This window comes from Tamandua tetradactyla, chromosome 2 (genome assembly GCF_023851605.1).
Source record: "Tamandua tetradactyla isolate mTamTet1 chromosome 2, mTamTet1.pri, whole genome shotgun sequence".
NCBI classification, from domain to species: domain Eukaryota; kingdom Metazoa; phylum Chordata; class Mammalia; order Pilosa; family Myrmecophagidae; genus Tamandua; species Tamandua tetradactyla.
In genome coordinates this window covers 129,287,817-129,304,108 of record NC_135328.1, presented here as the reverse complement: position 1 = coordinate 129,304,108, position 16,292 = coordinate 129,287,817, and the positions used below count along the sequence as shown (strand labels likewise).

The following is a 16,292-nucleotide window of genomic DNA, read 5'->3' as shown; positions in this document are numbered from 1 at the left end:
TTAGGCTTCGTTTATTTTTCTTCATCATTTTTTCTGTTTTCCTTCTCATGTGGATGACCTTAATTGATTTATTTTTATGTTCTCTGATTTTTCATCTGCCTGCTCAAATCTGCTTTTGAAACAACTCTGTGAATTTTTCATAGCCATGTATTTTTCAGCTCTCTTTGGTTCTCTTTACAACTTCTTTCTCTTTATTGATATTATCTATTTGTTGAGATATAATTTTCCTGGTTTCTTTTGGCTTTGACCATGCTTTGCTTTATCTCACTGAGAATATTCAAGGCAGTTAAAGTGATTGTCTAATATGTCTTTTGACTCTCCTTCAGGGACTCTGCTGTATTTTTTTCCTCTTAATGGGCCTTACTTTCTTGTTTCTTTGTATTATCCATAATTTTTTTTTTTGCTGAAAATGAAATTTTGAATACATGCCTTCCTTACTGGAGTTTGCTGTAGCTACTTCTTATGAGTTGTTTTTGTTTTCTTGTTTAGTGACTTTTCTGAACTATCTTTGGAAAAGCCTATATTCCTTGCCATTTTTTGACCCCTGAAGTCTGTGTTCCATTAGCGCAGTAGACAGTGCTATTTACTTTTTTGACAGTTTTCTTAAATGTTTGTAGGTGGGGGGGGGGGTGTAAGAGAGAAAGAGAAAGTAGAGAGGAGAAAGAGAGAGAAGAGAGAGGGAGAGAGTTGGGGAGGGGGAGAGGGAGAGGGAGAGATTTTGTCCTACTCTTCATAGATTGGCTTTGTGTTGGGACACTCAAACTCTTAGGCAAACCACTTTAAATCTGACTTTGCTTTCACTTCTTTTGCAGCCCCTTTAAGCTAGTTGGTAGTGAGTGATTGTTGTCTCTCTAGGCCTATACAACACACTTTTAAGAGCTCCTATTCCCCTACATATCACCTTTCCCAAATCCTTCCCTCTCAGGACTTCAGTTCGTGACTGAGCATCATGACTGTTATGCTTTGCCCCAGGCTTTTGTGCCAATATGTGTGACTGTAAATGCTTTTGGCAAAAAGGCCTTTAGGAAGATATTCCAGCCCTGGGATTCCCCAAAGTCAGGTGAAACAAAAGCAAGCCTTTGTGTTAGCAATTTAGGTGGCTGCTAGGAAGGTCAAACCTCAATCTTAACAGAATCCATATTGCTTCCTCTGGCTCTAGCAACTTTCACCAGCAGTGCCAGCTGCCGTTGTCATGGTTACGGGGTGGGGATGGTAGGCAGGCACTGTAAGATGAAACTGCTTTCTTTCCATAAGCCAGATGCTTTTCTCTCCAACAAGCTTTCTCCTAGCTGTTCTAATGCTTTTACTAGATTCTCGCATTCTACAAAAGGGGTTTTTTGTCAACTCATTCTTTTTATTTTTTGGCAGGATCGAGCTCTGGATTTCCTTACTCTGTCTTTTTTGATGATATCCTCAATTTTTTATTTTAAACCATTTACATTGAATGTGATCTTGGTATGATTGAGTTAAAGTCTACCATCTTGATTGCTTTATTTCCCTTCTTTCTTGCTTGTTTCTCGTTTGAGTTTTCTGACATCGAATGAAATGTCCTTTTTAACGGAAGGATTTCCCACATTAATAACATGTATAGAGTTTTATCTCCGACATACTTTGTAGGCAGATGTTTTGTAGGATTTTCCATTTTTGTCATATTCAAAGGATTTATTTCCAGTTTGTGGTCTGTCATTACATACAAATGAGGTTTCCTCTGTGACAGTTTTATAAAACCGAGAAGTGTGAGAGAAGGTTGAGAGAAGTGTGAATTCTTGCTGAAATTATTTCCATTACATTCTAGTCAGAGTGTTTCTCAGCCATGTGAACTGTATTATATTTCAAAATGGCTCACTGACCACTGGAAGATTTCTCACATTGGTTAAGTTGAAAATGTTTATCCCCTGGGCCAGATTTTTTGAGTTGTGTGATTACAGTTTTGACTAAGCTCTCTTCTTTAGAAGATCTCCAACATCTGTGATAACTTTACGGACTTTCCAAATTCATTACACACAACAGCGTGCACTGAAATGTGAACTTTTGATACTTGGCCATATCTTCCTCATAGCAGAGCTCTCACATGTTTATGACAGCCACAAAATTTCTCTGCAGGAGTTACCTTAAAAGTAATATCAAAAGCTAAATTCTGACATACACTAAACTGCTTTCTTTGTGGAATAATTTCTATTATTAATGATAAATTCACAAATAGATGCAAATTCATTCCTTGTGAGTCAAATTTATGAGTCATTTTTGTTGAAGAAACAGGAGCTACATGCAGATTAAATAGTTTTCCTAAAACCTTCTCTTTCTCTTTAGCAATTTTTTTTTATTGATAAAACAACATACAAGTACATACATTCTTAACATACCCACATCCCACACACCCCCTTTGGATGGTTGTATTTTTAGCACAGCAAGATTGCAGGTCATTTAACTCTGCCTTTTAGAACCTTGCACCCTAGCTTCTCCACCCCTTTGGCAGGCTCCAACTCAGCAAACGTCCTCTGCAGAAACCCAGCTGTGCATTCAAGGCCCCTCACCTTGAAGTTTTTAATTCCAATCCCAAATGACTACTGAAAGTTTTCCTGGTTCCTCTCCCACCTAGCATTGCCCTCGGTGTATCCTACGCTCAAGTCCTTAACTTACAAATGCCACATACACCCAGCCCCTGGAAAATAATGGCAGATAATCCTCAACTCTCTTACAAATAATCTTCTCCTCTCTAAAACTTTAGTTCATCTAGTTCTTCTTACTTCTGCAGTCCTCTCTCATGTTTTAAATGTAGCATTTTAAAAATTAATCAGCTTTTTCTAGTTCTTACAGGAGGCCTGCCATGACCTACTATATACTTCCCAGAAACATAATCATACTGTTCATTTTCTGCCAACTCATACCATGACAACTCATGGTATGGCAACTATTTTGAGACATTTTATTTCTAACCATTTGTTATGACTGAACGCAAGATTCATCTTGTATCTGACGGTGTGCTATAGTTTAATGGACATTTTCGCTTAGTAGTGTATAGAATGGTTTATCTCACAATTAATGCCTTTTCCGACTTTATGGAATATTGAAAATTTACCTTATGAAAGGTAGAATGTTAACTATTTCAGGTATATCTGCAGCGTATATCACAGCCTATATAACATTCTGGCAGATGTTCCTACAACTCTCCTTTTTTAAAACCCCTATGAGCAGAAATTAAATCACTGGTTCACACATACTGTGCACAAGAACTTACTGGAGACCTTTCCCAGATAAAATCATGCTCATGCCAATCATACCTTACAAGTAAGAATTAAGAAGGATGTGAATTGGGCACATATATATAGAAAAGGTTCCCATATGAAAATTTTTGAATGAATAAATATGATCTATTTCTCCCTTGCCTAATCTTTGCAGTCGGTGAACAAAATGATTGTGTCTGTATCTAAGTACCTTATATTCCAGACTTAGTAAAACAGAGGATATTCACTTCTGTTGATATTTCTTTGGTGTAAAAAAGGTTAATATGTGCACTTTTGAATTTTGGAAATACTGACATTTTAGGCCAAATCATTCTTTTTTGTGGGGTGCTGTCCTATGCTATCAAATATCAGTGTGAATGGTGAAGTGTTAGATTGTGAGGTAGAGCCACTAAGTGAGTTCACCTTTTCTGCATGGAAAATTTAGCTAGAATTTTTATATGAACAATAACAATAATCATAATGAGAGAAAGCTTTTATAAGATGACAGATATAATTTCGAAGCACTTTTAATGAATCCATTCAATGAAGTATTTACAGAGGAACAGTATTCAATAGCGAAAGATGTGTTGGAGGGAGGAGTCGCACATGTATTTCAGGAGACTGGAACTAATGGATGCTAGTGTGGTTATAACAGATGAAACCACAGGTTTAGCTTTACCTGTCAGTGCAAGAGAAACCAAATATTCATGTAAAGAAACAAATTTGAATTCTAACTAGAAATTTTACCAAATGAGGAGAAACATGGTCTGGTTCTGGGTTCTGGCTGGAATCCATCCATGGAAACCGAGAATATAAGGAAATGTAGAAGACATCATTCTAGATAAAACAACAGGATCTGTACAGTGATCATTAAGAGAAAATGTAAAAAGAATCAAAGACATAAAGTAACTTTTATGGCAGTTATGGAAGCAAAAAGATGATAGTACAGAATAACTAATATGGATATGGGGAATGTGAGAAGAATTTATGGTTTATGAGAGGAAAATTTAGTTTTGGTTTCTGATATATTGAAAATGAAAGGACTCAATTGTCAAAGATTAGGAAGTCTTGCATGCAGGTAAAAGATGGGACTACAGTTCTGGTGGGACACACAGCCATGAGGTAATTATTTGGCAGGTGTAGTAGACTGCTAGGTTAATGGACCCCAATTCATCAAGCCTCCCAATATACAGGCCCTTGTGAAGTCCCCTGTCAGACTCACTCAGAGATTGACCAAGTGACATGCTTAGACCACTGGGACATCAGCAAATGCGATCTGTGCAAGAGGACAGCACTTCAACACTTGGGCCTGCTCTTTTGGATCTCTGAGACTATGATTCCATAAAAAAGGCTTAAATGAAAGACCGTGTGGAGAGAGGCCCAAATATCCCTGCTGTTCCACATTCCAGGTGAGGCCTGAGATATCAGAGGCGATCCCGGATGACCCTTCCATAGTCAAGAACCCAGATGATGGCAGCCACAAGAACAACCCAGGTGGGACTACGAGGAGAACCACCTTGCTGACCCAGCTGAAAAGGCAAACTGAACAAATGGTTGCTCCAACTCACTAATTGGTGGGTAAGCATCATTACACAGTAATAGGAAAGTATGAGCCAAATCATGTTCTGATGTTAAATTCAAGGAGACATCGACTGTAGGAAGGATGATCACAACCATCAAATGGAGCAAAAATGTTTGGTAGGTGATTGAAGATGCTGGAATATAATTTCAGGAGCAAGGAGAAAATAGGAAATGATCCATCTGAGTTCACTAACAAGTGTGAGATAATTTCACAGTGAACGAGGAAAAAATGGACGTAAATTAAAGGAACTTGTGTCATAGAGGTTTAATTTTGCAATGAACAATGATTGGACAGATCTTAAAATAGCTGTCTGCATTGTCTACCCTTCATCTGTTCTCACACGTTTCTTACCTAAATGTGATATATGCCTAAGTACATATCTAAGTAACAGGTAACATAGTAAAATTAAAATTCAAATGCCCAGAAAGCACAATTTGCTAGAGATCATCAACATATTTCAATCTATGTGAATACGCCTCACCTATCATGCCTCCCCCTCTTTTCTAACCCCAGATGTAACTCTTATCATTCACAGTTATACTATATGTTTGGTGCAGAAAGCAAGAGGCTGTTTAGTGTTTACTGTTTCTGAGTATTATTAATACTGTATTGTAACATAGATTCCTGAGATTTGCTTTTGCGCTATATATTTTGATTCTTACAATTATACCTGCTGTTGCATGTAGCTAATGAAACATACTATATGGAAAAATGATTTTTTTTTAGGCAACCTTGTAGGAACATAGCAGATGATTTCTAGTTTTTACTCTTACAAATACTGCTGACATGGACTTCCTTTTTCCTGGTGAACATTTACGGTAGAATTTTTCTAGAGTATGTAAGCTTGGGAGTGGAACTGCTGGATACAAAATGAATGTATTCCCTTTAAGTGTAATGCCCACCTCCTTCCCCAGGGTACTGTGCCAGTTTATACTGCTGCTTGCCTTGTGAAATTCCTCTTATGACATTATACCAAACTATCATTCTCTGGGTAGAGTCAGCCTTCTTACTCTTTGACAACTTACTGGGTATATAAATTCACAACTCATGACATGAAATTACACCTGCCAGATCACTAATTAGGTAATGAATATGCATGGTAGGTATTTGAACTTTTACCTTTGAAAAATGTTTGATCTGTTTTTATTCCATTTTTCTTTTTAATTATTTACTTCATGAAATAACTTGTATGATATTCAACTTTAAAAAATATTTACTGATTTCTAAATGTGTGAGAAGCATATATTCAAGCACAATGGGGATGAAACAAGGAAAACAGTGAAAAATACTTATCCTCATAGGCCTTATGTCAGAAGAAATAGACAATAAAAGAAAATATAAATGGGTGAGCAATGGTGGCTCAGTGGCAGGGTTCTCGCCTGCCATGACAGAGACCCAGGTTTGATTTCTGGTGACTACCCATGCAAAAAAAAAAAAAAAAAAAAAAAAAAATATATATATATATATATGTACATATATACACATATATATACACACATATATATACATACATATACACACGTATATAGACATACATATATACACATATATATATACATACATATACATGTATGTATATAAAAGCAATTCATGTTGCATTAGATGGTGAGAATGGGTTTGGATAAAAATAAAGTGAAGGAGGGGAAGACATGCAGTGCTGGACATGAGGGGTGTAACTTTATATGGGGTATAAGGAAGTCCTTATCACAGCACAACTAACAAAAGTTTGAATTATTTATGCATTCTAAATGCACACCTGTTTGGGTTATATCTGTTACAAATATCATCTGTCACTTTTGGTCCATCTCTTATGTCTTTATTAGGTGTGAAACACAATATACATCTGCATAAAACTCAGATGAAATGTGACATTCCAAAGTACTAAATAATTTTTAATATAGAATTAGAAACTAAGTCAAGAAATAGAACATGATTGGCTCTGCACAAATCTGTATTTACTATTTTTGCCTGATCACAACTTCTTTATGCTGAAATTTCACCACTCTTTAATATTCTTTAATATTCATATAACTTGATCTTTGCTTTTCTTTATTGTTTCACCACCAACATACGAATTCCTAAAAATGCAGTTGATTTTGCTTGTTTCTGAACTTTACAGAAATGTAACCATATAGGCATATTCTTTTGGTTTCTTCTGCTTAATATGCTTCTAAACATTTAACAAGTTTTTCTGCAGCTGCCTAATATTTCATAAAGAATATAACTGTTTCTTCCATCTACTGTTAATATGTCTATATTTGGCAAGTATAAAAAAAAAATGCCCTAAGTATTATTTTATGCATCCTATAGGGTATAATAATGCCTTTTCCCAGGGTATACAGTTAGGAAAAACATTGATTTAATATATGGCATGAGGACTTTAAAAAATGATTTTTTAGGGCATTCAGATATTTTAATTCTTCTGTATCAATTTTGGTAAGAGTTTTTTTGTTTTTATTTTACCATTTTTACTTGTACACAAAAAACATACAATCTTGACACACAAACATCCCATACATGGTTCATAATCAAAGGCTCATAATATCATATGGTTGTGTATTCATTACCATCATTATTTTTTGGAAAATTTGTATCACTCCAGCAAAAGAAAGAAAGAAGTAAAAAGAAAAAACTCACAAATGCCACACCCCTTACTTCTCTCTCTCTGACTACTCTTATTTCAATGTACTGAATTTACTTTAACCTTTTTCCCCCTATTATTTGTTTATTTTTATGCATATTTTTTACTCATCTGTCCATACCCTAGATAAAAGTAGCATCAGACACAAGGTTTTCACAATCACACAGTCACACTGCAAAAGCTATATCATTATACAATCATCTTCAAGAAACAAGGCTACTGGAACACTGCTCTACAGTTAAGGAACTTTCCTCTAGCTGCTCTAATCATCATAAACTATAAGGGGGATATCTATATCATGTGTAAGAATAACCTCCAGGATAACCTCTTGACTCTGTTTGAAATCTCTCAGCCACTGACACTTCATTTCGTCTCATTTCTCTCTCACTGCTTTTGGTCATAAAGGTTTTCTCAATCCCTTGATGCCAAGTCCCATTCCATCCCAGGATTTCTGTCCCACATTGCCATCCCTGGGACTCACATACCAAGTACTGGGGGGAGGGCAGTGAATTCTCTTCCCATATGGACTTATGCAGAGAGAGGACACATCTGAGTAACAAGAGTTTTTCTGGCGGTGACTGTTAGATCTATTTTAAGTAGGCTTAGCCTATCCTTTCAGGGATAAGTTTCTTTGGGGCAAACCCCAAGATCAAGGGCTTGGCCTATTGAAACAGTTGTTCTCATTGCTTGTGAGAATATCAGGAATTTTTCAAGTGGGGAAGTTGAGTTTTCCCCCTTTCTCCTCATTCCCCCAAGGGGTCTTTGCAAATACTTCTTTATTCACTGTTCAGATCACTCTGGGATTTATCAGGCCATCACACTAACCTGGACAAACCAACAAAATCTCATCCCCTATTCAAAGTTCCATGTACTTACGCTGTTCAATTAAACTGACCATACAAGTTAAATTAGGAGATACGCTCATCATAATACAAATTTTGCACCAAATAAACATTTCTTCCTTTAGTCTTACACAGAAGTTGAAGTTTTAAATTGTGAATGACTATTTTCAACACCCTCAATACTGACATTCCTTTGTTCTTCCTCATGCAAAAATATTTTTTGAATATGTACAATCTCTGTCTGGCACTGCTCAGTAACCTACCTTGGTACCTCTAGTTTGAGAACTGTTCATCTAACAACCAGGGCCCTTTTCCTTGTTTCAACTTCAAAACCACCTCTGGTTTGAAACAGGAACAACTGAGAACTTAGGTCAGATAAATGAGCCTTTTGGTTTCCAAAAGTGGAAGAAGACAAAGCTTCCAAGGCAGCATCCTGAAGGACTCATCTAAACTCCCCATTGCTTTCAAATGCTCTAGTCCTAAGAGTGTTCAGTTACTTTAGACTCCTGAAAGAAAAGACTAAATATTTAATTAAATATTTACCATAAACTCTGAATAAAGTGTCCATGTGCACAGGCAAAATGTAAAGGAAATATCTTCTGTAGAGAGGTACACAGGAGAGTCATGCAAACATGCTCACCCACTAAGACAAGGTGGCTGTACTTCTCCAGTGTCACATCTCTGTACAGGGTCCTCGGGGCAGGTCCCAGGAGCTGCCATTCCTGGGTGAGCTCCACACTGATATTCTAGAATGACACTGTCTGTAACAAGAGATCTCTGTTCAGTCTGAAGGGTCATACTTAGGTTTTATAGAAAATACACAAGAAATCTATTCTTATGCTGTTTACTTTAAACAGCATAAGGGATGCCTATTTGGACTTAATTTTAGCTCATACTCTGTAGGTACTCAATTACAAAAACTGCTTACAGCATATAATTCACTTGGATATATTATTAAGTTATATACATGTATTATCGATAAATATATTAGAAAAGCTATTGTTTTTTAATTCTAATTTTTGTAGCTCATATAAAATATAAACAAACTTCCTACAATTTTCATTCCACACCCTAACAGATTTCCTTTGGCATACTCTAGGTCAGGGGTCAGGAACCTATGTATGGCTCATGGGCCAATTCCAGCTTGCCACTATTTTAATATAAATAAAGTTTTATTGGAACAGGGTGATGCCCAATCATTTACAAAGAGCAGAGCTGAACTGTCCCATCAGAGACTGCATGACTCTTTAAGCTGAAAATACTTACTATCTGACTCTTTACAGAAAAAAATTGCCAATCCTTGGACCATACAATCCAATTCAAAGAAGGGCTGTCTGGCTACATTAAAACCACAACAAATAAAGTATTTCCTATAGAAAGTTATTTGTAGACTGAAAATGAAAAGGATGTAAAATGATATACCACGTGAACGTGAACACCAATGAAAAGAAGTTGATGGGGGTTACATCATTATCAAAACAGTAGGTGTTAAAGTAAGAAAGAATTATGAAAAATAAAGAGGAACAGTTTATAATGATAAAATGTTCCCTTCAACAAGATAAAGCAAAGTTAAATTTGCATGTAACTTTCCCAAATATATAAACAGAAGTTCACATAAAGTAGACAAATCCAGTTATTTGCGATTTTAACACAACTCTCTAATTCATGTAAAACATAGACATTTAATTAAATAATTAATAAGGATAGAGAACAGGGGTTAGCAAACTACAATATAAAGGAAAAATCTGGCCTGCCACCTGTTTTGTAAGTAAAATTGTACTGGAACACAGACTTGTTCACTCCTTTATGTATTATCTATGGCTGCTATAGTGCTTCAATTGCAGAGCTCATTAGCTCCAACTGAGACCAATCCCTGGAAGAAGCAAGCATTCTAAATTGTGAAATCATAAGTCAATATTTTATTATTGTTGAGCCAGTTAATTGTATGCTATTTGTTTTAGAATCTAGTAAACAAAAATGAGAAGTAAAGGAAAGTATGAAGACAATGTGTCACTAAATAAGAGGTTCAATAAGGAGATTCTGAAAAAGAACCAGCTCACTGGGCTCTCACCTGATCCAACTGGCAGAGTGAAAAGGTTTCAGGGCTCTGACTCCCCAAAGAAGCTTTGAACAACTAGTAAGAACTTGCAGAAATGTGGTTCTCAAAGCTCCAAAAACAAAGTTAAATGACTGCAGTAATAGGGTTTCTGCCAAATCAAGAAAGACTACTTGTGGTGCCCTGGCTGGTCCCTTTCCCTCCCTTACTGGCCTGCCATGGAAGAGACCTGCACTCCCAGTGTGGATCCCTGACCCTCATTTCAGAAGGAACAGAGTTACCCTTGTGCTCACGCAGGCAGCATGTGTGTCTGGCCCTAATCTGTCTGTTGGTGGCCTGAGGGATTTCTGTCACAGAACCTATCCTATGTACAGAAAGTTCCCACAGAACATTATGGGAGGCAGTCAAATGTTGCCTCTTAGGGAAAGATATCGCTGGCTTGGACATACAGTGCAGTGTCTGGGACTGTGAAGAATCTGTTTCCTATAGAACAGAGGACATTGCTATCCTGTAAAAGGAGGATTCCTAGGGCCAAATATGCATGCCCCAGACCAGACACGCATGCAGAAAGGACCTAGGAGGCCCCTATGCTTTGGCTTGGCGTTATTCTCTAAACACTCTGTATGGATAAACTCTAATGGAGAGCACCCAAACAGATCAACCTGCAAAGATTAGGAGGGGGATTTTCATTTTTCCTTTTTTTCTTAGCTCCTGGCATTCAATGAAACTTCTGATATAAAACTAGCTAGATACAAACGTAAGGAATAGATGTTCAGGATCTAAATCCTAGCAATAACAGCTTAAAATAAACCAAAATGTCCAAGTTACAGCAAAAGATTTTTTTAAATACAAAGAAACAAGAAGTTATGGTCAAGTCAAAAGAGAAGATTGGAAACCATCAATGAGGAGATCAGACCTGGGTATTCCAGATAAAGACTTTAAAGAGAAGTAATGGTTGAAAACTTCTGAGATTTAATGAATATATACATCGAAGATGCTAAATGAACTTCAAACAGAATAAACCTAAATAAACTGAAACTGCACAACATTACAATCAAAATGTTGACTTACAAATATAAAGAGAGAATTCTAAAAGCCAAAAGACAGAAGTAACATGCCACATGCAGGGGAGCCTCAAGAAGATTTCGAGCTGGGAACTTATCAGAAGCCATGGATGCAAGAGGGCAGTTTGATGACATATTTCAAAAATCATAAGCAAAAAATTTCCAACAAAGAAATCTATAACTGACAAAATTATCTTTCAAACGTGAGAAATTAATGGATATGTGAGGGTAGTTCAGTGGTAGAATTTTCACTTACCATGCAGGAGACCTGGGTTTGATTTCTGGACCATGCGCTTCCCAAAACAAACAAACAAGCAAAAGCAACCAAGAAAAATGTAAACAAATGGTGCTGCAACAGTGGGATACTCACATGGAAAAAGAATGACATGGGATCCCCACCATACAGCACACACACAGACACACACACACACACACACACACAAACAAATAAGGGATTAAGACATCCTTAGATAAGCAAAAGGTGAAGATTTTATCACTACTAGACCAACTCTACAAGAAGTACTAAAGGAAGGTCTGTACATTGAAAGAAAAGGACACTAGAAAATTGAGTCAAGCCACACATGATGAAATAGATTTCTGGTAAAGAAAATGATAAGAGTAAATACAAATACGAGACTTTTACAGATTTAGGATGTTAAATTTAAGTCGCTAGGTAGCCACAAAGAAAATATCGGAGAATATGCAAAATGCGGAGACTGGAAACAGAGTGCACATTACCAAGTTTGAGGAGTGAATGCAGAATGAGTGCAGGGTGTCTGCTTGGGGTAAAGGGCAGTTTTATAACCGGATGGTGATGAGGGCCCTGCAACACTGTGAATGTGATACTCCCACTGACTGGTATGCTTGGGAAGGAAGGGGAGAGTCATGCTGTACATATGTCTCACAATTTAAACAAAGAAAGAGAAAGGAGAAATTAAAGAGATAATGACAATTAAATGCAATAGAGGATATTGGATGGGATCTAAGTATGGAGGAGAAAAGGCTCAAAAGGACACTAATGGGACATAAGAGAAAATTTAAATGTATACTGTAAACTTTATATCAATTTGAATTTCTTGAACTTCACAACTGAGCTTAAAGTGATTACATAAGTGAATATCCTTGTTCAAAGGAAATAAATGTACATGGAGGTCTTATGTGTCTAAGTATAGTATATTTGTAACCTGCACTTAATGTTCAGAAACACAGACAGACAGACAGACAGATAGATAGATAGATACACAGACAGGACAGAAAGACAGATAGGTGACAGAGAGACTGATGTGGCACAGGTGATAAAATGCGAATGTTTGTGGATCTGCCTGGGTGTCTGGGGTGGGGGGGGAGGTTTGCTGGACTTCTCTGTATGGTGTTTGTATTGTTTCTGCAGCTGTCCTTTAATTTTGAGATTATTTGAAAAGAAAAAGTAAAAAGAAAGGAAAAGAAAGAAACCTGAAACTATAGAAAGGAAAAATTTAATAACTGGAATGAAATCCTCCCTAAAGGGACATAATAGCAAATCTGAGTAGGAATCAAGAAAAATAAGGAAACTTGTATAAAGGCAAACTGAGAATAATCAATGTGAGGAGCTATGAACAGAGCCTTAAAGACCTCTTGGACACCAACATACACATAATGGGAATTGCAGAAGTAGCAGAGAGAAAGGGGAAGTGTATTTGAAGGCATTGAAAATGGCTGTAAACTGTCGGGCATGGATGAGTCAGAGGTCACATGCTCACCACTGAGATATGGCAATGCTGTCTCTGTGGGAATAGGCCCCTGATGTCCTGAAAAGACTAAAGCCTTGCAAAGGTGCTTGAGTGTGGGGCTGAAGGAGGCCTTGAGAAACATGTGTAACTTTTGACTCTTCCCAGCACAGGAAAGCAGATGGTTCAGCCTGTGCTTCCTCGTTCCCCATTCTTTAGTTACACTTTTGTTACTTTCTTTACCTCACAGCCCTATAAAATAACAATGATGAACCTCTTGGGGTCTTTCAGTCTCCATCAGAGCTCAGAGTTCCACCTGTCCCCAGCTTTAACTGTATCTTTGTCTCTCATCTTTCTTTATTCCCTATCATCTCCCTTCAGTCCCCACACTAAGCCATGCTGGTCACAGTGGTCATTTTCTGTTTATCTTTTTTAATAATGGCCATTCTGGTGGGTGTCAGATGATATCACACTGTGGTTTGTTTTTATTTAAATATTTTTACTGACAAATCTTCATGCACATATATTCCATACATGGTGTACAATCAATGGCTCATAATAGTATCACATAGTGTGTATTCAACACCATGAACAGTTTTCAGAACATTTGCATCACTCCAGAAAAAGATAAAAAAGGAAAAACTTGTACATCTCATACTCTAACCCTTCCCTCTCATTGACCACTCGTATTTCCATCTACACAATTTATTTTACCTCTTCCCGCCCTATTATTCATTTCTTTAAAACATATTACTTTACTCATGTGTCCATACTCTGGATAAAAGGAGCATTGGACTCGATTCCGAGTGCCTGCCCATTCAAAAAAAAAAGTACATTAGAGAAACTGAATACATAATTAGAAGTAATCAAAATGAAAATCAGGCTTCAGTGGTATATGTTTCCATAACATATGAACATTTACGAAGTATATAACTGCAATCTAACCCAAATTCTTCCACAGAACAGAAAGAATGAACTATTTCCCAGCTCATTTTATAAGAGCAGTACATTGATGTCAAAATCTGACACAGAGCAATATCTCTCTATTAATTTAGACTCAAAGTACTAATTCACATATTAACAAACTGAATCCAGAGATACAGGTAAAGAATACTGCATCATAATCACATGGGATTTATCTCAAGAATGCAAGCCTGCATTAAACATTTAAAAAAAACATTCAATATAATTTATCCCTAAGAGAATGAAGGAATAAAATTATATGATGGTCTCACTAGAAATAGAAAAAGCAGTTGACAAAATTTAATACCCATACGTGATAAAAAATACTTGGGAAACTTAAAACAGAAAGGAAACCTCTTTATTCAAATAAAGAGTATGTACAAAAGAAATACTGAGAAGGAAAATAAGATTTAATGGTGAAATATTGAGCACTTTCCCCTTCAAGTGAGGTATAAGACAGGGATGTCTGTTATCACTACTTCCTGTCAACATTGTACTGGAAGCCTTAGCAATAAGCTAAAAAACAAATTAAAGATAAAATAGACAAGAAAGGGAGATGGAAAATTGTCTTTATGTGAAAAGACATGATTGTGCACATTTAATACATAAAAAAACTACAAATCAACTACTAAAACTAATAGGTGAAGATATTAAAATGGCTAGATATAAGATCAATATTTGAAAATCCATTCTATTTGAATGAACTAAAAACAAACTGAAAAATGAAATCGAAGAAATATCCTTTAAAATAGTGTCAAAATAAATGAAATATCCAGGAATAAAATTAATGAAAGATATCCAACATTCCATTCACCTCTACAATAAAAACTCCTAAGCAATGATTCCTGCAGTAAATGATGAAATTTCTAGGAAAATGCAACAGACCCAAAAGAGTCACTAGATTCTTGAAGAAGTAGAACTTGGGGGCCTTACACTACCATACTTCAAGTCTTACTATAATGCAACAGTAATTATGACAGTAAGGACCAGCCAAGACACTGCTAACTGGGACTTGATACAAGTAAAATTTAGATTAGACCCATCCAGTCAATTGACAACAGAGGCTCCAATGCAATTCAGTTGTCCGAGGATGGTTTTTTCAACCTGAGGATGCTTACTGAAAACATCTGCCTTGTCAACTGCATGGAAAACATCAGGAAGTTTTCCCAGATTTCAGTGTGTTTTGTTTCTACGAGGTTTGATTTATTTTCCCTATCATTTCAAGTCTTTAAATAAATATTATCTCCCTGACTTTCTTCTGTGGCTTTCAGAAAGGTCAGAAATAAACTCCCACCTCCACTTCGGAAATCTGTAACACCAGAGGACCTGCATTTTTCTACATGCTGACTCTGCCCTGCTGTTCTGCTTTTCTATATCCTCCCTAAATGATTCTTATCTGTTTTGAATTCCACTTTTCCATTTTAATGTGTGGATCCCTAAATATCTACAACACTCACCATCAACAATGTGATAAGCAATAACTCACCAGAGATATGTCCATTTTCTGGTTCCTTGGAAGAATGCAGAGAACTGCAATGGATAAGCTGATGTACAAAAAGAGGAATGGAGTCATGAGACATCTGGGGAGCTCCTCATCTGCCTGCCTAAAAACCTGACCACAACAGCTTTCACCACCTGAATTTGTGCATCTCTTAGACATCATCTAGGCTTAACCCCAGATTTTTACTGGCTGAATTCAACTTTCTTCCTATTGATTTATGAACAATTAATGTCCCCTCTAGCCAATTCACAAAATAGTAAAAGAGGATGAATGTTTCATTAATATTATTTATATCTCAAGTTATAAAATTGACAGAAAATTCCAAAAAAAAAGGGATGTTTAATACCAGAAAATGTCTTCATCCTGTTGTTCTAACCGGTTGCTGTTTCTCAAGAGGCCTTTTGATAAGACTCTTCTGATGAGTTATTGAGACACACTGAACACCACTGTGCTCTACTTCTAGCACTGCCCTAGGTGATCCTGGAAAAACCACTTATTTGAGGCCCAATAATTTATTAAACTTTCAAGAGTCAGAAATAAAACCCCCTACCTGTAGTACCATTTTAAAATTCTGTATGTTCAGGATAGAGGGAGCCTCAGAGAACTCCAAATGCAACATGGGACTGACACGGTGTGAGAACACCTGAGAGTCCAGGAAGAGTGAGGGAAGAATGAAGAAAATGGGAGGCCCTTGAAGGAGGGGTGGAGGCAGG

The 16,292-nt window shown here is 36.7% G+C and overlaps 1 long non-coding RNA gene across 11 annotated transcripts in view; it reads right to left on the bottom strand.

The window, feature by feature from the left end:
• The window catches only part of LOC143673851 (uncharacterized), a 135,348-nt gene that overhangs the window by 98,867 nt on the left and 20,189 nt on the right, over positions 1-16,292 (bottom strand). The window contains exons 6-7 of one of the 11 annotated variants that reach the window (XR_013170733.1): positions 15,565-15,622; positions 8,930-9,050 (exon numbers count right to left, since the gene is read on the bottom strand). The exons of 8 other annotated variants lie outside the window; for them this stretch is intronic. This is a non-coding gene — a long non-coding RNA (uncharacterized LOC143673851). The remainder of the gene's footprint in view (positions 1-8,929; positions 9,051-15,564; positions 15,623-16,292) is intronic. 2 more of the 11 variants (XR_013170732.1, XR_013170735.1) reach the window with 2 other exon arrangements.